Source organism: Parasteatoda tepidariorum, chromosome 6, assembly GCF_982258835.1.
Source record: "Parasteatoda tepidariorum strain Cologne lab strain chromosome 6, Ptep-v5.0, whole genome shotgun sequence".
NCBI classification, from domain to species: domain Eukaryota; kingdom Metazoa; phylum Arthropoda; class Arachnida; order Araneae; family Theridiidae; genus Parasteatoda; species Parasteatoda tepidariorum.
The window spans coordinates 1279385-1304624 of NC_141760.1; the positions used below are offsets into that span (position 1 = coordinate 1279385).

The 25240-nt window shown below is 33.2% G+C and overlaps 1 protein-coding gene across 1 annotated transcript in view; it reads right to left on the reverse strand.

Moving 5' to 3' along the window:
* LOC107442964 (cysteine-rich venom protein AnHyalC) overlaps window positions 1-6295 on the reverse strand; it is an 81936-nt gene extending 75641 nt beyond the window's left edge. The window contains exon 1 of the mRNA XM_071179050.2: window positions 6128-6295. The gene's annotated coding sequence lies outside the window, so the exon portion shown is untranslated. The remainder of the gene's footprint in view (window positions 1-6127) is intronic.
* Between the last annotated feature and the right edge of the window lie 18945 nt (window positions 6296-25240).

Here is a 25240-nt window from a genome sequence, read left to right on the forward strand (position 1 = left end):
TCATGTTTTTGCACTAGTCTTAAAAAGAACATTATAGTAAATACCGGACAACACTTATCCCGAGTTGTTATCCAAGTTTTTATTAACAATAACTATCGCGTTTGTGAAATGTGATAAAAAACGAAATACTCATCACATCACTCGGTATTCCGATCGCTGATAGTTTCTGAAGTTAAAAGCCATTGCATATACTTGTTCGATATTCCCTACTCTGACATTTATTTTTCTGATTTAAGAGTGAAAATCATAGACATTTTTAGGCGAAAAAATTATTAAAAAAATGATAAAGAATAACGTTTTCCAAATTCTGAAATCGAAAATAAATTCTTTCTTCTGTGCCTGTCACTATTAAAAAGTACGTGTTACTGTGTATAACGTGTTACTGTGAATAACAGAAATGAGTGGTCGTTGACTTCCACCGGTGAATGTTGACAATCACATAGTCGCTTTAGTAAAAGGTGCGAAATATTTAGGTCTAGTTAAGTGCTACTGCCCGGTATACATTTGCCCGGCATGCCCTACATTAATGTTATTTTAAGGTTCAGTGCCCTTGCCCGGTATGTCCTACATCAATGTTTTCTCAAGGTCAAGAGCCACTGGTCAGAATGCATTTCACCGGTACTCCGAACACTGATGTTTCTCCTAATCTATCCTCAGCAGATACTAAAATATCGAAGAAATGTAATAATATCGACAAGTAAATTAATATCCAATCGGATATAACAAATATTTCAGACATTCACCCAATCGACTATGTGAATGTCGACATTATCTCGATTTCTGTCATTCACGGACGGTAACGTATGCATTTCCTACCTTTTGCCACCGACAAAAGAAACGAATTGAATTATTGCCTTGGATTTGGAAACCTGAAACTTGCCTGAAAACAGAACTTGGGACACAATCAGAAGAAATCGAAGAGAAGTACTTGAAACGATATAATAACATAAAATATCCTCATGTCATTTTATATAGATTCGAATAAACAAAAAGTTTTATCTCTCCTGAATTCATGAATGCAGAGTTTTACATTTTAATATAAGTGATAAGATATTATATGCAGCGATATCTAATTTTTCAATCTCTTCTATTTATTCACATTATTTTTTTTTGTTACTTTCAACATCAGCAAAACCGCGAACATATAAAATAAATATCGAGAGAGATACAAAGGGATAAATAGTCGTTATTTAAATTTTTAAAGAAATAAAATGAGAAAAAATTAGATAACTTCTTTTAAATTTTTTTTTTTTAACCGCTTTCCTGATTATCCCGAGTTAACTCGGGAATAGTAGAATTCGCCAATACGTTTTGTTTTATCACGTTTTTACTCGGCCGGAAGCAAAGCAAAAAATAATGATAATCTGCTGTGATTGAAAGTTTCTTAATTTTTGTGGGACGTGTTTTGTGCAATTGATGGTTTCTGAATTTGCATAGAAAAAAAAAATGGCTTTCCCGAGCGAAAGTAAAAGTAATGCAGGTGATTGTTCAGATTATGAAAATGTATACAAAGACTAATATTTAACTTTTTTCATTTGCCCGAGATAAATTTGAATGGGAAACTGATGGTAAATTAAATATTTTTTGCGCATAAAAAAATCAAAATTTCAACTTATAACTTGTGAATTATGTTTTACTTTAGTTCCTTGTGTTTATGAATGAAATAAAAAAATATGTTGATTTTTTGCATTTTTTTCAACAAAAAAAAATGGTAAGGGAAGCTGTTAAAAAAAAAAAGAGTGAGCGTATTACTTAAAAATCTCGAAAGTCTCATGAATTTTCCAAATTTTCTTGCAAGAAAAGATATACAGTCATTACTTAAGGAAAGAGTAGAGCAAAATTTCACAAAAAAAAGAGAAAAAAAATATACTAAAAGTGCAATAACATTCGAATAATAATAAATTTATAAAAAGTGACCTTTTCAGCTTCCAACTCTGTAGCTGCATGGTCTGTAGAGTGACCCACGTTATGCAATTAATAATTCTCGAATCTAATTAACTATAAGCATACTTTTTTTTTTATTTCGCTGCATTCATTGTACATTTTTCTATTCACTATCATAATTTCACGTTTTTAAATGTTATAGTTTTAATGCAGCAAAGCAAAACGACGGTGGTGGGCAAAATATTGTGAAGAATTTGCTTACGCGACGCATGCGTAAGCATTTGCAGATGCATCGCCTAGACAGCAACTGCCTCAACAGCGCGAGAACACGAAGAAATTGCTGATCCAACGGCACAAGACCCCAAGTCACCCACAAGCTAGAGCACTACAATTGTTTCTGTGGAGAAAAGAGGCATGCGAGCTAGCAAGAGTTTGGTCTAACCCCACAGGGATTGCCCGAAGGCGACCTGATCAAGTTATCAAGTTCAGGAGCCTCTGAAACACGCACAAATATTAAAAAACGGAACCTCACGCAGATTAAATGTAGTGGAATAAAATCGGTTATGCAAAAGACATCATAATAAAATTAAAAAATAGTATTTGTCGTATAACTTAGTACACGCTAGAGATTTTGGCGAAATTCTGGTTCACAGGTAATCGGGAGTTTACTTCAAATATTGAACTGATTTTGAACCATTGATCTCAGTTGTCTAGATTGTTTCGATACACAAATGAAAATGGTAAAATTTTAATTGTTTAACGTTTTTTAAGTTGATAAAAAAAAATTAGTTCAAACTTCATCACACCTAAAACCAGAGCTGAAGAGTCGACTCTAACTTATGCTCTATTAAAATTTTGGCCAAATCTCAAAAGAGTATTATTATTACTATTAAGCTAGTGTAATTTCAAACTGTAAATTTTTATATTTTTCCGCAATAGTAATAGTTTTTTTTTTGCGTAGTACTAGAGTTTCATAAAATTAGAGCTTCATAAAATGAGAGCTTCATAAAACTAGGGCTTTGCGACGACCTAGGAAGCATCCCTGATGATGAACCAGTCTATTTTTCAATGCTCAATTAAAGTAAAAGACAGTTCATTTTAAAAAGAATTTTGTTTTATAGCATAACTACCGAAAACAATTTTAAAAATATTTATATAAATTCGTTAAAAGAAATACATATCAATATATCACACTCATATTGCTCAAAATTAAAAATATATCTCCAAATTAACTTCTGTCTAATGAGGGTGGATAGCCTGGTTGGCAGGGCGCTGGACTCAAGTCCGTGAGAACGGGAGTTTGAATCCAGCCGGCCGAAGACTGTCGTAAATGGTGACTGGTACACGTTAAATCTGTAGAGTCGCAAAGTCCTTCACGTTTTCATAACAAATCAATACCTCTGGGAGTACTGAATTGGAGATTGTTAGTTCTCTGGTTCAGGTCAACATTACAATCTGTGGATAAATGAATGAGTCCGCCCCTAAATGAATGAGTCCGTGCGACATATGGGTGTGGCAACAGTGTAATTCTTGGCCATAGATGGCGCCACTGGAAAACAAGCACAATCGCATCCCTTCTGCCTTAATGGCCAACGACAACTTCTGTCTAATGATCGGATGTTCACGAAGCAGTTTTAATCTTCAAAAGGGTAACCTCAAATATGCTAATTAATTTTTCACAGTCAAGCCTTGCTATTACCAGCTGTCAAAATATTTAAATGTTTATACGGCTTAGGTGTGAAGTAGAACCGTAAAAAAATACAATTAAGTTCTCTGATGGGAAAAAAATGAAATTACTTTCCGCGCAACTCAATAATTTCATACAAACTTTATTTCACTGAAGAAATATAAATTTTTACACCATTTTAAATGTCAAAATACAACATTTGGGTGCAATCGGTCAAATAGCTTCTAAGTTATAAAATTCCAAAAAAAACCAAAGTCCTATGTTTAAAATTTAATTTCTCAAGAACTATTCAATCGATTTCTCTTTTGTATTTTGCCATGTAAAATTATATTCTTTAAAATGATGTAAAAAACTGTGTACCTAATAATTCTAAATTTTATTCGACTGTTGTTGAATAAAATAATAAAAACAAAACAGTCACTAAAAATTATTTCTGTATAAAATTATCTTTGGGCAAACGAATTTTTTAAATATGTGTTAAAATTTTTAAATCCGTTTGGAAGGTTCTCAAGATACAGCAAAATAACGATTTTGCTCAAATTTTGTATTTTGCTATTCAAAATTACATACTTTAAAATAATGTAAAAAATTATGTACCTTACAATTCAAAATTTTTCTGACTATTATTAAATAAAGTAATAAATATAAACTAAAATTATTTTTTGCATAATTATCTTTGGATAAACATATTTTATAAGTGTGTGCAGAAAATTGTAAAGTTCTCGAGAATTCTCGAAAGTTCTCGAGATGCGGCAAAATACACAAAAAGTAAAATTAGCATTAAGGGGGCCAAACTTCGGATCGCTCTCCTGACGAAACTGTTGGGACCCTATTTCCAGATTGCGGCTGCCCCCTATATTTCGGGAGTCAAAAATCCAAATCCGTCAACAACAAAAAAGAAGAAAAACGGTATGTTTATTTTGTGCGCACTTTGTACACTCAAATAAGTTCAAATGTGATTCTTTCATTCTGCGCAATAAGTAATATAATTCATTATCCTTCATTCGAGATAGCTCACATAATCTTTTTAATATATTTATATTACCACCGAAAACAGTTGTTTACATAATTATAAATAATTTCATAAGCGCAAATTTTCTAACTCCACAGTCCTTTCTAAAATGTAAAAAGGATCATTTTCGATTTTAACAGAAATATATTAAAAAGAGATTTCCTATCTCGTTCTAGATTTCATAAAAACATAATTACTTTCTTCTTTGTAGTAAAGTGTGGTCGAAATTTCGATAGGTAATAAAAGGGAGATAAATTCCGCTACAACGTTTTAGAAATAGAACTGTCATCAGGCTTCGGAATCCAGATAGAATTTCAGCATTCTAGATCAGGGGTTTCCAACTTACATGAGGCCGGGGGCCACAATTAAATGACACAAATCAAATGGCGGGCCGCAACTTTATCAACATTTTATGTTTGAAGGAACATTAAATTTTTCTGTCAGATTTTTATCAAGTTGCAGAAAACAAAAGTATTGAATTACAAATTAAAATAAGAAATAGAATTTTAAAAATATTTAATTGCATATTTGAAAATTCGGGCTACAATAACTTTAATGTGCACCTGTGTATTAAACAATTAACGTGCAACAGATTGTTAAGATATAAAACTTTAGAAAGGTTAGTCTTACATAGTAGAACACAAAATGTTCAATAAGAAAATTGAGGTTTGTCTGCTGCAATCACCAGAGAATAGATATTTACATTTAAAATTTGTGTGTTCGTTCAAAATGAGTGGTTTCAAAAACCGGAGAATTTCTTCGAGAAAATTTCTGATACGCTAAATTATATTCACAAAATACAACAAAAATTAAATAAACAACATACACGATTATTTTTGTATTTGAATAAATATTTTCTTGGACGCAAAACCTGAGAAATAAATTTTTTTGCACCATTGGTATGTTAAATCTCACAGAAACGGTTTTTATTAATGAGAAAAGTATTTTAAGCCCATATATATTTTTTACAAAAATTTTTCGCAAAAAAATGACAACTAATATATTTTAGTTCGCGGGCCACAAAAAAAGCTTCGCGGGCCGCCAGTTCGAAATCATGGTTCTAGATAATCAGAAAGATGTCAATATTTCGATCCACTATAAATTGTATTTGGAAGTAAATTCTGCTTGAAGCGGTCGGACCACTGACGAAAATTGTATTTGCAGCGACTACTCTATAAAAAGCTTTCTAACTCACCCTGCAGGGTCGGTGCTTTTTATCGAAGGTTCTTGGTTTGATGACCAACGAACATCTCAGAGCAGACACACAATGTCAACCCATACAGAGCTCTCATTAAAAGTGAATCGGAAAAAGGTTTTTAATCGACGGTAAATTGCCTTAGAGAATAATATCGTGAAAAAAATTCATCTTTTAGCTTTCAAAAAAAACGATTAAAGCTTGAATTGCTATAAGGCACAAAACTTCTGCAAAGCTGTAAGTACTCTATCTAGTCGGATAAGTGGTCAAAATTACAATTTTAAAATTCCATCGTTACAATCACGAAAGCAAGTTCACAAAAAATTTTTAATAATACTAAATAACTTACTTTTGCTGGATGAAGTTTTTTAATGGAGCAATAATTTTCTAAAATGGTTTTAACCGACTTTATTCGCCCGATATCACTCTCAGAATTGAAGAACTGTAATGAAAAGCCGCCACACTAGAAATAACGATCAGTTTTCTCATATATACACTGAATTTCCAACAAAGCTTTGATATTCGTCATTTTGAATGAAAATTTATAGCTGTCGTCATTTCACTAAAAGGCAGAAATCTTTAGAAGAAGAAAGGAAAACAAAAATGAATTGTTCTGTCTTATTTTAAAAACCTGCAGGCATTGTGAAATTTGGTTGAAACGAGGAATCTTACCATTGTGGATGGCCATTCTGTTTATATAATAGCCATAATTAAAAAGAAAAATCACTCGCTGCGTCGTGCTTTTAGAATGCATCTCCTTTTGTTGAGAGTATTGCTTACTTTCTAAAGCTTTTAATTTATCGTTTTCCACCTTTTAGTTGTTTTTAATGTATTAATTCATTTTAATATTTTCACGAAGAATATATGTATTTTATTTTCATATGTTTTGGTAATTATAGTTCAGTGCATTATTCAATCACGTTATGCAATTTCCAACCGCAACTTCTAAATACATCCGCCTGAGACTCCGCGTTCAGAAAATATTTTATCACATAAATAAAATTGTAAGATTTTTCTTTTTTGTGCAGCTCAAACTCAAAATATTAGAATCGTTGAAACATTTCGACACTAAAAAGTCTCTGACTTCATTTGTTTTTAACTTCATTAAATTACAAATTTAACAGCATTTAATAAACAAATGAAAATCTACGTTATTTTGCAACATTTCTAAACGTTAAAAAAATCCAAATAAAGTATAAATGAATGACACAATTTATTTCACAATTTTACAATAAAATTTTATGGGGTCCTAAATATAAGAATATTTTGTTATAAACATTAAAATTCAATTAAAAATGGAGAAAAAAAGTTAATTCATATTTCATAGCATCGTCTTGAGCTTTGGTCACTGCATAGAATGATTCTGCCTGGAAGATTGTTTCTTTGTTTACATTAGCCCAAGTAGACTATTTGTGTCCTTTTAATGGTACGATTCCTTTTTTTTAAAAAGAAAACATGTTTTATTATTTTAAAAACAAGGGTAGTTCTATCTACCGCAATATGATATCAATAACATTAAAATTTAGATAAAACGCCTTCTTAAAGTGGTAATTAATAGAACGGAACATCCGTTTGATGTAAACAACTGCCACTTTTTATGATGGGTGCTTTTATTACAATACATAGACCACTTTTTGGGATGAGAGGTTGAATGCTTTCCCACTATCTCAGCTTTGCTTGTTGGGTCAACTTTTTTCTTTACTATTCTCCATAAATTTTCAAATGGATTAAGATCTGGTGAATAATGACCCGGCCATTGTCATTTCCTGCCGGATGCTACTTGATTTTAAAGCTAAATCTTCTTAGAAAATATCATCCATCTTCAAACGATAGTGCTCGAGAATGAACCTTCCATGTCACTCCCTAATAGCTTCACATTTTACCGATTGTTCAGACACTCTTTATTAAATGCTTCTTGTTTCATCATCCAAACTCGAACATCTTGATTTATAAAAAACATACTTTCATCACTCAGTAATATGTTTTTCCAATCCTTCAAGCCTCGTGGATGGTTGACAGCAAAGATGACACTCAGGTTTAAAATTCGTCTTAAGATTTCCGGGTTACTACTTCCGATTGATTTTTATGCCAAAGTTTGAAAAAGAGAGCCATCCAATATTATTATACTCCTAGTGTTTACAATCTAACGCGTTTTTTTTAAATTTAAATTTCAATGAAACAAGCAACATAATAATTTGGAAGACTCCTATTCGCTGCAACCCAAAATATAATGAACGGTGATATTTTACCCAAATATAGACAGATAAAAAGATAACACTCAAAACATGGTAAATCTTACACTTTGTTTACGTTGCGTTATTAATTTTCTTAAATTTGTTTTACTCTCACAACAATTTATAAATGACTCTTATGAATGATAAAACGACGCGTAAATTTAAACTCAAATCACAATAATAAAACTTCCTAGAATATTAAGCTTGTTCATTCATCGCCTCGTATATCTATAATTGTAGAGTAAATTTTGCTTTTCAAAATTATAGTTCTTATTACAATATATTTAGTAACAGATACAAACCTTAAATCTAATTTCAGAACTGTCATTCATTTTACCATTTATTTGATAATTTTAACCTTTTCACGTCGATGCCTTTTTCCAAATAGTATGGTAATAATTTTTTTTAACTTCTATGGTTTGTTTAAAAAGGTAGTTTATTTAAATGGTTGATCGAAGTTAGATGACTGTTGATTATTTCTTATTCTAATATAATTTCTCAATTATAACAAGGGCTAAAGGGACAGAAATGGTGGCTTTAAATGTTTAATTGAAGTGCTTAAAAGTAGTAAACTAAGTTATATCATATTATGGTGACTGTTTCAGACATCTTTTATGAGGGATTTATTTAATTAGCATCTTAAAGTTTCTTACAAAACAACATATACTGTCTTAATCTTAAAAGAAATTTTTTTAATCACCTGTCCGGGAGTGTTTCGCAGAACTATTTGACCAACTATTTAATTAAATTTTAACATTTTTAAAAATCTTACGCTACTATGCATATTATTTCTTCATTAATATACTAATCACTTTTTTAGTACTTTAATTTACGTTTTCTTTAAAGTAAAGTTCCTTTTTAAATTATTGTCAAGCTTTTTATTAAAAGAATTAGTGTCTGCTAGTTAAGAATAAAATCTTGTTAAGAACTTAAAAACATTCCGCTGTTTGAAATTATTTGATGCAAAACAGCTGATTATATACTGAGCATACTATTTTTTTCGAAAAAAGAATATAAATTATTGATTGTCTTTTTCTTTGTTGTTATTTCTGTTTCATATGTCTTCAACATAGATTATCCAAAATAGTATTGATGTTTTATAAGCTACTACAAAGAGAATATAGAGATACGGAACATAAAAAGCTGTCGAATACGTAGTCAAAATTTTTAAGAGTCTTAAAATAGCTCAGTATTTTAAATGTCGTCCAAACATCTTAGTTGTGAAATTCAAGCGGTTCAACTGAGCGCCGCTCGCATCATCACTGGACTGAAACGTAGCTGCCCTTCAGAGATCGTTCTTTACGAAGCAGATCTGCAACCTCTTAACTTCAGAAGGCAAGCTAATTTAGTGAAATATTACAATAAACTTTCCAGTTTAGATCAAGGCAATTTAACTGCTATTTACCTAAATAACTGGACCTGCAATCAAAGGCTAAAGAAAAACAGTCCATTTAGTCATGTTAAATCACAACTGTTAATCGCTGAAAATATTGAACCTCTTTATCTTCATAGCAATCTTAGTACTTGCTTGGATCTTTCCAATGTTAGTTTCCATGAAAGCCTCCCTACCATGCTTGACAAGAAAGACTGTGTGCCTGACTTCCTCAGACAATTGTCCCTGGAAATCATCAATAAAATCCCTCCAAACGACATCAAAATATTCTCTGATGGCAGTAAAATGGATAGACAGACTGGCAGTGGGGTATTTATTGAAACACCTCGAGAGAACTACACTCTTCATCAACGAAACCCCGATTTTTGCTCCGTCTTTCGAAGCGAACTAATTGCAATCGACAGGGGACTAGAGAAAATCTTGAGTGAAGGGCACCTTGGAAATACTTGGATACTATCTAACAGCCGTAGTTCAATTCAACACCTCAAAAATTGAGCCCTCATTGGAGATAAAAACCAGTTTTTCGATCTTACAAAAAGTAAAGCTCATTTCCCAACAGCATGAGGTCCACTTTCAATGGATCCCGTCCCACGTCGATATCCACGGCAACGAGTTGGCTGACACTCTTGCAAAGAAGGGACTAGACCATCCAGTCCCCTCCACCTCAGAGCTTACATACCTTGAACTTTTTGCAAGGCAAAAGGCCCAGAATAAACAAAAGTGGCTGCTTCCACCTATTCACTACTGGTATAAAGCAAAAAGACCAGGACTCTCTCTATCTCTCCCTGGTGACAGGCAAACCAACATCTGTCTATCCCGACTGGCCAGTGGACACCTGAAAAGTCTCACATTTTCTGCAAATCAAAAGATCTTTCCTCTTTGCCCTAAATGCCAACAAAACCAGGCATCACCTGAGCACATCTTGAACTGTTTAGGGCTGGACTGGAACGATATTCATTCCTCTCCCATTCTGGTTTCGGATTTTCTCAATGTTAACGGATTCATTGATCTGGTCTGACCCCGTCAGACCAGATGGGAATTAGCAACAACAGTTGTGAAATTAAATTTTTAATTATCTGACCACGTGAGACTCACAGAACTATCCAATTAATTATTTCATTATATCTTTTACTCTTTGTTTATGATACCAAGGTAGATTTTTTTCCAGATAATATACTAAACTATTTTGCTTAATTTTTAACTTTAGCACGATTCCCAAGATATTATTGTAGTGTAATTATAGATATTATTGTAGGTATACGAGATATTATTGTAGATGTAATAATTGTAGTGTAGTGTACAATTTGTTATCAGCCTTATTTTGTTAAGCAGGAAATATTAAAAATTGAAAAAGATTCCGAAGTCGTGCCAATTTTGGAATCATCTGATTCAGAAAAAAATATGAAATAAAAAATACGTAATTTTTAAACTTATTTTGATAAAGAAAAAAAAACGCGGGAAGAAAGCTGACATACTTTTTACAGAAACCGTGAAAACTAATTTTTCCTACATTTCGTCATAAGAGGATAAGAATGATATTGCTCCAAGGAGCCTACTCAATAATTTCGCTACTTCCAAAATGAAATCTGTTTGATCGAAACGTATTAAACCTTGAAAATTAAAACGAGCAAAGAATTAATTTTTATTATTTATCTGAGCTCATTCCATTTATTTCACGATAGCGGTATCAAGGTTAAGGATATTAGGTTAAGGATAAGGTATCAAGGTTAAGCCCCATTTACTATTATACTATAAATGCATTAAATCATGTAGCTTGAATAATTTATTTTAAGCAAATTATTTAATAATTTTAAGCAAATAAGGGTGTAAAAATAAACTCGATCGAAATACTCCTTAAAGCCTCCCAAAGTTTATTCTACATATATTTTAGGGTATACTTTACCCTAAAATATATGTAGAATAAACTTTGGAATCGATATATAAAAAATACCTTTTCAAACAACTTCGAATAGAATGTAAACGCTAACTTGTTTGAAATAGCTGTCCTTGTAATTATTTAATTTCGATTCCTGGTGGTAGGGGACATTCCATTTTCACATTTGACTCTTGAAATTTCAATTGTATTCAGAATTTTTTTACGTTAACATTTTTATTTAAAAAATGTTAAAGCTTACAGCAAAAAAAAATTTTAAAATTGTACTGCATTGATTTTTTAGAAAGTAGTGAATTATTATTTTTTCAATCTAAGAGCCCTGTGACTATATCTTATGTAAAACCTATTTTAATATCGAGTGAAATAATTTAATATGCTGTGTTACTAAATGGATAATCCCAAGAAACTGAATCGAAAATATAGAAACTTCAGTGATTTGAAGAATAATAGATGACAATAAAAATAGGCATGTTTTGAGTGTCCAATAATTAAAGGTCATTCAAACCTGACAAGTCTTGGGACTGGGTGCTTATATTCGAACTCTCGAAACATGTCGACTTTTACTTCCCTCTTCATATTTTTTGAAGCCAGGTGAGTTTTTATTATCAATTATACTGTTTTGCATTTGTGTCTTGATCATTACTTTGATGAGGATTTTACACTCGTTAAAGTAAACATATGCATTTTAATATTTTAACAGGATTCATGTGGTCTTTAAAAACGTAAGAGCATCAATATTGTAAAAGTTATCTTTAACTTTAAAATTAAAATTTTTAGACCAGATATTTTGAGTTAATGAAATTGAATATTTTATCTTTTAAGTTTCCGTGACCCCATTTCAGTATCTTAAGGACCTAACGAGCTCTGTTTAAAAAGAGAGTATTGTATCAGATATATATAAGAAAACAAAAATAATCATAGTAGCAGTATTTGGTGGTAAATGTAGCTTATCGTAATTATGGAACCTGCTGTGCGACATTTTATGGTGAATTTGTGAACGTAAGTTTCAGAATGTATCGAAACATGAGGATGCTATTTGCAAATCATCTTTATCCAAAGAAAACCATGTAACCTAAATATCTAGCAGAATGAAGCGATTTTTTTAACAATGAATCCTACAATATGCAACATATTATTTCAACATATTATTCTTAAACATAACATATTTCAATGTTTTTAAAATACCATTTAACATTCAGTAATTCCTTGAGTTACAGAAAAAAGAAATATCGTAAATTATAGAAAACCTTGTGAATGTGCATTAGAATTACTATACAATCTACATTTTACTTTTCAAGCACTTTTTTTGTTTCTTCAAATTTTCTGGCCTAGAAGACTCGATTAAAGCTGTAAAAATGATTATCCCTAAAATTTTGTATATAGCTATAATAAGTTATGTAAATTTGATTTTAGTATGAAATCCTCCTATAAATATAGTAAAAACAACATGAAAAATATAAATAATGTCAGATAAAAAGTTTATGTATTTAAATTCTGAAAGCTTAGAAAATCATAAATAATTTATAAATCGATTCAAATTTTCTTTTCAAAGGAGATTAAAAGAAAAAAAATCTTTGCTTTTTAGACATAATATTGTTAAAAATTGTCTATTGCCTGGAAACTTCGAAATATTTTCTATTAATTATTAATTAAACTTCTCTGAGCAATCACAGAACATTATTTCAATTATTTTTGTAGTCAGAGCTTGGTTGCTTAGAACTTAGTAAAATTAAGTATTCCTCTTTTGAATTAGTCTATGGGTTATCTTAAAATATTCATCAGCGGCGGCAACTTTTCTTAACTGTTTTCTGGATTGTCGCCAAATATATAAATCTTTATTGCGACCCAATTGTTTCACAATTTTCCAGCCCCCCCCCCCTATTTCAAGGGCCAGGATTCCAAATATGTAAAAAAAAAATGTTTATTCAGAGAAAGTACGTTTTTGTGTCTGATTTCGTAACTTAATTAATGGTTAGCACTAATTAATTAGCATATTTGAGGTCACCTCCAGGAACCATTAAGATTGACACTTAGTTCGCAAAACTCCGTTAGAATGAAAGTTATTCGGGGTGATATCTTTTTTATTTTTCGGACTGTACATATGTTGGTTTCTTCGACCTATTTTTACAATTTTTGTATTTTTCAATTTAAAATCATACAATTTAAAGTTAAGTGAAAATTGCATACCTTTATAAATCCCTATTTGTTTTTAAATTTTGGTTTATTTCAGATAATTCATATTTATTTCAATTTCATTGAAAGTGATCTCAGGTTTACTTACCTTTGAGAGTCACTGAATGTTATGATGTCACTGAATGTAAACTTAATGTTATGATACAAAAATAATTTCAAAATGCTCTTACTTGTTCAAAATATATTTATGTTCTAAAACCATTCATTATTATATAATCAAAGCTACAGATTATTATTTCGTATTAAAAAAACATTGTGAACGAAATTCGTCGTATTACACAATAAGCAAAAGTTTCATCATTCGAACTTTTGTTTCAATTCGATATTTCGAAGAAATCATGATTAATCATTGATGAAGCTGCCGCAAATCTAAACAATAGAAATAACCGTTTTGTGACTTTTAATGCTTTCGAACTTTTCTTTAAAATGCGCAGGAAGGACTGTTACAAAGGAATTTGTAGTTTGATGTTTTCCCTAGCTTATGCAGTAGTGGCGTTCAAACAGGGGAGATGAAAGACGTAGGGTAGCGTGAAAAAAATTACGGGGTCACACTTTTTTTCTTTCTTTTTAAAAACAATAATAGTAAATAAAGTTAAAGTCCTCCACGAAAGCTAATTTGTCCCAATGCTTGATTCATGAGTTCCTTTGTGTTCAGGGTTTGGATCAAAAATACAAGGCTACGGATTTGAAAATTGAGAATCGTAAACTCTGAATTGGGTCGGCTGTTCACCGCCCATTACAAAATAAAATATTAAATAAGGCGCTCAGATGTTGAAGGTGAAAGTAATATAAAATGCCAGAACAGGGAAAAAAAGCATATGATTAGCCAAATATTGATAGAATCAACCAATCAAGGTTATTGCGAGCCATCTAAATGATGTATTGCCTTTTTGTTCATCTGCTTTTGGCAACAGTTGTTGTTATAATTTTGAAAATATTAATAGATGCGTCTTTTTCTTTTTTCGACGAAGTTCGTCTCATGTTATAATCTCCGTGTGAATAAACATTAGAAATTCAGATCTAAGAAGATAGGCAGCACAACAGCACAAATCGCCGCTATGGAAGAATATAAATTGAAGAAGTTAAATGGCGAAAATTATCATGCATGGGCAATACGTGCCCGCGCACTGATGGTGCAGAAGAAATGCTGGGAGGCAGTTGAGCCTGGCTATGGCCCAGGGCCGGATTTAAGCTTGGTGGGGCACTAAGCTACTGAAAATGATGGGGCCCTTATAAGTTCAATTCCATTTCTATACACCTAAAGTAAACTGTCACTATTCGTTATTGTTGAGTATTAACATTATATTATTAAAAAATTTGATAACATTACTTTATTGTTAAATATGTTAATTGTGATGAGACTATTATGTAGAACCTTTCTTTTATTGCACATATTTTTTGAACGAGAGGAAAAAGTTGCAAAAGAAACACATTTTAAGCACAGAGTAAAAATTTGGCGTGCTGGGCCACTATATTTTTAACAGAGTTTTTTTTTTTTTAATTCATTTTGAATATATTTTATTAGCAATTTTTAATAATTTTTTTACGAATTTTTTTCTCAACTGTTTTTTCTTTACATTACAAAATCTATAAGACTTAGAATTATGAAATTTTGAATGTGCGTAGAAAATATGAAAATACGATTTGATTATTAGTTTTATTTTTTTTATAACCGCCGTTGAAAAACCGACTCAATTTTGAGTTTACGCCCTAACAACCAGGCTATCCCGGCCAAATTTATTAGTTTATTTTATAACAGTCATTGCACAGCCGACCCAATTTCGAGTTTACGAATACTAATATTCAACTCCGTAGCCTTGTCATTTTGAACCCAATCCAGAAAACAAGGGAACTGCTAGATTAGTACCCAGAGATATTTATTTGGTATGAGAACTTGGAGGACTTCGTGATCCTAACAGATTTAACATGCACCAGTCACTATTTTATACATGGGTATTCTTCTGCCGGCAGGATTCAAACTCATATTCTCACGAACATGGACTACGCCCTATCAGCCAGGCTATCCCGGCCAAATTTATTAGTTTATTTTATAACAGTATTGCACAGCCGACCCAACTTCGAGTTTACGACTACTAATATTCAACTCCGTATCCTTGTCATTTTGAACACAATCCAGCAGTCCTTGGAGCAGGTGAGGGCCGTTATATTAATACTGTTTGTAAAAATAAAAAGAATATTTCTTAAGCTCATATTATTTAATTGATGTTTATATTGAAAATATTTCTTCATTATTTTTGCTTTCTTTTTAATTATTTTAAGTACATTTGTTAAATTTTAGTGCAAGAAAAAAAAATTATCATTATTTATGTACATTTTTGGCTTATATTTTTAAGGATATATTAAAGGGTCTATTGAATATCAGAGAGAATAAATGTCATACAGGTTTAAAGTTTCAGCTCTGCTCTTGATGGTGTATAGTGGCTAGGATGTGAAAAAGCAACAGTCCCGGGCATCCAGCCGAAACGAGCATTCAACATATCAATGGAACACACTATATCAATTAGCAATTAGTTTTAGATAATTACAATTGTAGAATAATTATCTTATTATAGAATGAAATGTTTTAAAAGACAAATATATGTTAATGTTTAACATTTAATCAACAAAAAAAACCGAACCAATATTGAAATCTAACGAATTAATTATTTTAAATTACTGATAAAGTTTGTGACAGAAAAAAAAAATTAAAGCCTGATAGATTTCAGAATTTTAGAAACACCTTCTAGTTTTACTATTCAATTAAATAGAAGCCGGTGTCTTTCATCCCGGTCACATTAGTGATTCAGCATATTTCGATATCATTTTTGTTTCGTTCTTAATTAATATTGATTTGTTTGCGACAGTTAATTTGTATACCTCTTTTACTACATTTTCGAGGAGTTTAAATATATAATATTGAGGATTTTAACTGAAATGAAATTTGCTTTTTTTGTATGCCTCTTTTATTACGTCATCATCACACCCACTCGCAACTGACTACTCTAAATAATGCTATATAGAATGAGATAGCAAAACAAACGTGTGTAGTTATTTAAATTCTTATTCAGAAGTATTAGTTAATTTTTTTTTGAGCTGACCATTTCTGTCCTTTTTTAGATATTTTAAAGTGCTATTTAAAACTGCTGCATATCACATGAAAGCATTAAATATATCATTTGTACAATTTTAAAGTAAAATAAAAGGGAATTCTGATCCTTAGAAACACATATTAAATAGTCTGATGATCGAATGATGGGGCAAAAAAAAACTTTTTTACCTTTTAAACTAAAAAAATTTTTATTTATAAATAATTTATTAATACTCAAATTGCTTGAAAGATGATATGTTCCCTACTAATGACAACGAAGTTTTTTGTTTTATTCAGTCATTTATTTATATTTATTATGTCCAACAATGCAAAAAGGAAAAAAATGCATTTTGGGCTTCTGACGGCCCCAGCTCCAAATAAAACTTTAAAAAAGAGGAGGGAAAGTAAGATCTGGGGGCCCTTGTCATCTCGGGGCCCGAAGCTACAGCTTATTTAGCTTATACGTAAATCCGGCCTTGCTATGGTCTTGCAGAAATGTCCGAAAATGAGAGAAAGAAAAATGACGAAGCATTAACCCTAATATTCTTGTTAGTTTAAGATACGTTTTTAGATGATATTGGCGACTGTGCCAAAGCGAGGGACGCATGGATTGTATTGAAAGATGTACATACATACTAAATTTGGCTTACTGCATGTTTTGCAGTTAATGAAGGATTTTTTTAACATTACATTGAAGCCTGGTGAAGCAATTCAATCATACTTAAACAGATTGATTGAAATACACCGAAAACTGTCGAGTGGTAGTAATACAGAGAAGTTGCCCTCGTCATGTTAATAGGTCTGCCAAAATCATATGAAAGCTTAATCCTGAACTTAGAAAAGGATGAAGATAACTTGACAACAACCATTGTGAAGTCTAGACTATTAGTTGAAGGAAAAAGAATATATAGAAATGTGCCCATTGCTGAAGAGCTGGAAGAGCATGCACTTCACACAAAAAACTAGTATTAAAAAAGATCAATGTAGACAAACACTGCGAAGAAATGGACAACAAAAAGAAACAACGAAACAGCTTCAAATTGGAAGAAAACTGTCAGGTGTTTTAGCTGTGGTGAATGGGGTCACATCTTCAAAAATTGTGAAGGAGCACAGCAAAGAAATCAAAGCAGTGCCAAGACTGCTATAGATTTAAAAACGAACTGGGCCTTCGTAACAAATAAAATTAAAGCTGAAGACTCAGCAATCTGGATTCTAGACAGTGGTACCACAGAGCACATGACGTCAGATCGAAAGAAATTCGAATCGCTAACTGATTACACATCAGTAGTAGAAGTGGTGAATTCTGAAAAAGTTCAAGTAACCGAAACAGGAAACATCACTACCAAGAAGATTCAACCAAAAGCAACATTAACCTTTCTAATGCATTATATGTACCAGACTTAGGTGGAAATTTGCTGTCGATTGTCAAGATTGAAGAGAAAGGTTTTAAGATTAAATTTGCCTATGGTAAAGCAAAAATATTGTCAGAAACTGGTGAAATAGTTTTGAGAGCTAGAAGACAGGGAAGACTCTATATTATAGTAGAAGATTGTCCTGCAGCGTACATTTTAACGAGCCAGTCTAATGGAGTCGGTATCGCAGACTAGGACACCCTTCCCCAGACATCTTGAAAGACTTAATAACCACTAAAAGTAAATAAGAATTCAATCCTGAAACAAACAAGCCATGCTCTGTGTGCATTCAAGGAAAGTTGAGGCTCAAGAAATTTCCAAAACTCTCTAACACACGAGCTAGAGAAACATTAGAAATTGTGCACTCTGATGTAGTCGGAAAGATTTCATCGCCATCACTGGGAGGCTCAAATTACTTTGTTGTGTTCACCGATGATTTTTCTCGTTACTCTACAGTATATCCAATCAAAACTAAAGATGAAGTCATAAAGAAATTTGATGAATACAAGAGAATGGTTGAAAATTTTCACAGCAAAAAGATAAAAATTTTAAGAAGTGATAATGGAGGTCAGTTTAAGTCACAAAACTTTAACAACTATCTTATCAAACATGGAATTTAAAGGCAGCTAACTGTGCCGGAATCCCCTCAACAAAATGGAATTTCAGAAAGAATGAACCAGACCTTGATCAACATAACCAGATATCTTTTCATAGAATCAGGAGCAAAGCCAGAATTCTGGGCTGAAGCTGTGTGCACAGCATCTTATTTCCGAAATAGACTGCAATTGGAAGAAGTACACCAGAAAAGTTATGGTCAGGTAAAGAAACGACTTTGGATCACTTGAAAGGTTTTGGATGTCAGGCCTGGAGCCATACACGCTCATTTCAAAGGCGGAGCAAATTTGATCCAAAGGCTATAGAATGCATCTATATTGGGTACCCAAGTGGTATCAAAGGATATAAACTCCAGGATCCAGAAAGAAAAAAGTTTTTTATCAGCAGAGATGTGCTTCTTGAAGAAAAAGTGTTCCCTTTTAAATTGACCAAAGAAGGAACCAATGAAGGTAAGATTTCCTTATTTTTTGAAAATGAAGACATAGACAATATGAACTCAAGTGAAGAAAAATCAGATAAACATCCAAACTCTGAACTACATGAAACATCGCCAGAAGAAATAGATCAGAATCCAGACTCAAACGCCATCAATCGAGATGAATCCCAAAATAATGTTTGTGGAGTTCAGACTTATCAGCAAGTTGAAATGACAAAGGAGTCCAACCAACTAGAACATGATCTAGAGGATCCAAATAACCAAGTCTCTCGAAGTGATTCTGCCAGAGGAAGCACAAGAGCTATTAAAACCCCTGCACATTTACAAGATTATGTACTTTAGAAGGTAAAAGAAGCATGTTCCGCAAATGCAAAGCAATTCCATAGGGACCCTGTAACATTGGAAGAGGCTCTAACATCACAAGAAGCAAATCTGTGGCAAAGGGCTATAGATGAAGAAATTAAAAACTTACGTTGTGCCCAAACGTGGGAACTTGTTACCAAACCACCAAATGTCAAGTTTATCAGTTCTGGATGGATATTTCGGAAAAAGAAAGCTGAGACAGGAGATTGTGATAAATTTAAAGCTAGACTGGTTGCTAAAGGTTACATGCAAGTTCCTGGAATTGACTTTTAAGAAACATTCTCTCCCGTGATCAAATTAAAATCTATCAGGATCTTATTGGCACTAGCTGTGGAATGTGAAATGGATATTCACCAAATGGATATAACTACTGCTTACCTGAATGGTACTTTAAAAGAAGACATTTACATGAAACAGCCTAAAGGAACCATAGAGCCAGGCAAATAACATCTCGTCTGCCACCTAAAAGAAGCCTATATGGATTGAAACAATCTGGAAGAGAGTGGAATGCGTGTTTCGACACCTTTTTGAAAGATTATGGATTAACACGTTCCAAAAGTGATCCATGCATTTACTATCATCCAAATAAAACACTCTACCATGGCATATATGTTGATGATATGCTTATTGTTGGAAACCTAGAAGCCATAGACATGTTTAAACTTAAGGTTATGGTTAAAAGTTTAGAGCAAGAGATCTTGGAGAAGTAGGTGTAATTTTATCGATGAAAGTGAAAAGGTATGCTGATGGATCCTTAACCTTAGACCAAGCATTCTATGTTGAAGAAGTATTGAAGACCTTTGATGCAACCTTATTCAGAGGAGCATCAACTTCCTTAGACCCAAGTGTTAAACACTATAAGTTAACCGATGATGAGTGGAAGGAAACTAAAGAAACCTCAAACAAAATTCTATACAGACAGGCGATAGGCAGTTTACTGTATCTTGCCTATGGTACTCGCTCTGACATTGCTTATAGTTCAACTTATATGAGCCAGTTAACGAAAGACCTTCTGAAAACCATTGGCGAAGTGTCAAACACTTATTCAGGTATCTTAAACAAGCAACACATCTTTGTTTGACCTATAGAAAAACTCGAAAGAAGCTAGAAGTATTTTCCGATGCAAACTGGGCAGCAGATTGCATTGACAGAAAATCATTTAGTGGTTATGTGGTCATTCTTGCGGGTGCTGCGGTGTCTTGTTCCAGTAAGAATAATATAATATAAGAATAACTTGGTAAAGTAATATAAAATACCAGAACAGGGAATAAAGCATATTTTTAGCCAAACATTGATAGAATCAACCAATCAAGGTTATTGCAAGCAATCTAAATGATGTATTGCCTTTTTGTTCATCTGCTTTTGGCAACAGTTGTTTTTGTAATTTTGAAAATATTAATAGAAGCGTCTTTTTCCTTTATCGACGAAGTTTGTCTCATGTTATAATCTTTATTAAAAATTTTCTTTTTCTCAAAATGATCTGTTTATTTACAATTATAATTTAAATTCAACATCAGGTATACATTACTAAAGCCGAATGGCGTCACCTTGTACTGCCAAAGTCCCGTGGTGTAGGCAGCCTTTTCGCGGTCATCAGGATTAATGACACGTTAGACCAGCCGTCCCCAACCTTTTTGTACCTAAGAGCAAATACCAGAATATCGGTTGAATGGCGGGCACCACTTATTTTCTTAAGATAAATTTATAGTTGGTAGACATAGGTAATAATACAAACACTACATATAGCGCACACAAATTTTAATTTTAAAAATTAATTTAACATATGAATATAATTATTATTAATATTCTTGTGTAAAATAAATGATTTCTGAATTGCTTGCAAAACATACGAAGTATAAAAATTATTTATTAAATACAGTCAATGTGATCTTTGTCATTGCATTTCACTGGCTATCGCTTCATAATTGCGAGAACATGATGAAATTCCTACTTGCAAGCAATCGTCAAGTTGTTCATCTGTAAATCGGGATCTATATTTTGAATTCATTGTCGAAAACAATGATTCCCAAAAATATGTGAAATCACAAACCTACTTTATTTTATATGTTGCTCCTTTTAAGAATGAAAAATTATTTCTGTCAACTATATTCCAGAATTTCTCATCTGTTATAATCGTTTTGAGGATAATGTCATTCTGAAGATCCAAAATTTCTATCTCCACTTCTTCTCGCCTAACTTGAAGACATTCTGAAATGCATGTTGCTATTTCGGTTACGTATATTTGATGATAAAAGGATTTACAGAAAAGGTGACCATGATATTAAATTGATATTAAATTGCTCGGTGATATTAAATTGTTAAAAGCGATTTTCAAATTGATTATTGAATTACTTATCCTGCCTTGTTTACTTGTTGGGCGCACAAATGGGAACATCAGAAATGTGCTGGATAAATTAAGAATAGCTCATCTTAAGTTGAACTCATCTAAATGTTTTGTCGTAAAGTTAGTTTTCTCGGACTTGCGATCTCTTTAAAAGGTGTGAGAACGGATCCTGAATAGATTTCTGCAGTTGAGAACTGGAGTTGCCCAGCAGCTATCCATCAACTGTGAAATTGACTTTGCACCTACTTCGGGAAATTCGTGAAGGATTTCTCTACGATTTCTAGACCACACCACAAACTGGAAGATGCAAATCAAAAATTACCGTAGTCAGAACTGTGTAAAAATTCTTTTCAAGAATTGAAGAAAGCCTTAACATTTTCGCCTATACTTGCGTATCCCGACAAACTGTTTATTTTGGATACTGATGTCTGCAACGAAAGTGTTGGAGCTGTTCTATCGCAAGACATGCCATAGTTTAATTGCCATTAATTGAGTCTATGGAAAACATTATGGATGGTTGCCCGTGTAAGCACAGATGGCGCTAGGGATTAAAATTCGTCGTAAGATTTCCGGGTTACTTCTTCCGATTGATTTTTACGCCTCGAAGCTTGAAAAAGTAAGGCATCCATTATTATAGTTGTAGTGTTTACAAGATAGCGTGTTCTTTCCATTTGAATTTCAACAAAACAAACAACAAATGCAATCGGAAGACTCCGCAAGCATGCTATGATGCAACCCAAAAAATTAAAATGGGTGATATTTTGCACAACTATAGCCAAATAAGGGCTCAAAACATGGCAAACCTTTATTTGTTTTCATAATAGTAATTATCTTAAATTTGTTTTAGGCTCACAACCAGTTAAAATTTGTAAATTACTCTTATGAATGGTGAAATTGTACATTTAAACACAAATTACAATAATAAAACTTACTAGAATATTCACACATCGCCTCGTAAGCATACCATAAGCGGGGGGGGGGATACACCGGAAGTTTTCTTAATTTCTTCCGGTTTTAGGAAGCTTGCTATTCAGTCAACCATCCATACAACAAAAAAAAAGAACTGCTCTCTGGGGCATTTCCATCATTATCTCTACGGACGCCTCTTTAACCTGCCTTTTAAGAACGTTAGATGGAAGGTCAATAAGCTAGGGATACAATCACTGATCTCTATATATTTAACTGGATAGCTGATACAAACGTTGTCCGAGAAGAATGGGCATAGCTCTTTCGTTGGCATCATAATTTTCTCCATGTCACTTATCGCTTTCGAGTTAATATTAGAATTTTTAGATGTGTTGTACAGTTTTTCACCTTTATTAGCATGTATACCATTTATTATCACGTAAAATATGTGGCTTTAGTAATCAATCAAATCCCTCAACAACCAAAAGGGAGAAATAAAATATTTTTGTCGAAAAACTACATGAACAAATTTTGTTTATAAAGTACTAAGACATATAAGTAGAATTATTAATAAATCTTTTAAATTTAGCTAAAAAAAATTTTTATTTGTTTGAAAATAGTTTAGTTTTTTTTATCCAATACCCTAAAAAATTGAATGATCGAAGTCAACTCATTGAATGCATTTGGCGCAATAAAAACAGAAAAAAAGAGCCAAATTTCATTTCTTTTATTTAATCAAAATGAGCCTAAATAGTACAAATATTCAGAAACCAAAAAAAAAAATTTTACATAAAACCGGTTCCATTCATATTTAGAACGATTTGGTTATTTTAAAATTATTTTTTTAAGATGGCAGTCAACCCCATAGACCAAGGGTTCACTTCGCTTGTTCAGAATGTTCGCAATCCAGTTAGTATCGAGATCAGTGAATTTGATTTCAAGATTCGTCATCGCCTGGAAATGTTTGATAGAAGTTTCTGTTCGAAAATTTCACTACAGTCTCCAGTAGCACATGGTAAGCCCACGGATGAGCCCAGTGCTAATACCGGTGCTTTGCAGCTTCCTCCGAGAGCTGGTGAGGTGTCCAAAGACACGGGCCCTTCCTCTGGAGGAGTCTGTGGTCTCCAGAGACACTCGGGGGACAGTGTGTATGGCGCCACTGGAATGTCCAAGAGCCAGAGTAGGAGGTTGAGAAAAATGAGGGCCACTGAAAGGAGTCAGAGGCTTAGGTCCTCTGATGCAACGTCCTCACCCAGTGTGTTAGCCCAAAAAGGTAAGAAGCCAAGAGAGGATGTTACTCCTGGGAGGAGAACCCGATCCAGGGAAGTGGTTCCCCCTAATGGAGATAGCCGAGCTGGAGAAGGGGACTCAACTGGGAACGTCCAATCTGGAGTTTCTTCTGCTTGTGCAGCCAAGTCGACCAAGATTGCTATTGTCAGGAAGGACTTTTCTTCGCACAAGCTTTCTCTGGGAGACTCCAACAACATCCTCAGGGAGATCTTAGCGCAGACTGATGCCATTCCCATTGGCGAAAGAATGCCTGAGATCTACAACAACAACCTACTAAGAGGAGCGTTGGTTATTCAGTGTAATGAGTACACGATAGAGTTGATTAGAGGTCACTTTAATGACAGATCCTTGGGTGACCTCACGCTTAAAGTTTTAAGCGCTGATGAGTTACTCAAGCCTGTGAAGTTGACCTTTAAGACCAGAGAAGAATTCTCTGATCAGGGTACCTTTTTGTGGCATCTTCAGAGACTAAACCCAGGGTTAAAGTCTATGAGGTGGAGGATTCTGCAGAATGCTGCGGAACCGGGCACCCCTAAATTGATCTTTGAGGTTGAGCCTGAAGACGTGAAAGACATTGTGAGGACCAATTATAGTGCACTCACTGGTGTGGATCGTGGCGTCTTTAAGATTATCCACGATCCTAATCCACGAGCTAACAAGAAAAAGACATCAGATGTCCTCTCTGTTGAACCTGAAGACCAGGAAGAAATGGATCAGGAGGATGAACCTTGGAAGGCTAATTCCCCTGATTTCAAGGTAAGTTCAATTGGGGCTCTTGATTTTTGAGAGCTAGGGTTGGACTCTGGATCGGACCTAACTTTACAACCTGACTCACCAGCCTCTATGCTTGGTATTGATGTGGCAATAGAGCTGTTAAAGGGAGATCTTTCTTCTAAAGCTAACCAGGATAGGTAGGTGCCATTCTGATTTCACTCATATTGCTAACCAATTGTGACAACAATCAAGGCTCGTCAAATTAATCTCCATCATAGCATTGCTGCCTCTGGCCTTATGGCTAAAAGGTTAAATGATGGAGAACTAGATATTGCTCTTATACAAGAGCCTTGGACCCGCAAGGGCAGAATTATGGGCCTCAACGTTAAAGGTTTTAATATTTTTTTATGATACCCGTTGTGACCTTTCCAGGGCCTGCATAGTGGCTAGGTCTAATCTAAATGCCCTTAATCTTGCCAACTTTCTCAATAGGGATTTAGTTGCTGTTAAGCTAAAATTCTATGACATTGAAACAATTTCTGACTTTTTCATTGTTTCTGCCTATCTCCCCTATGAGGAG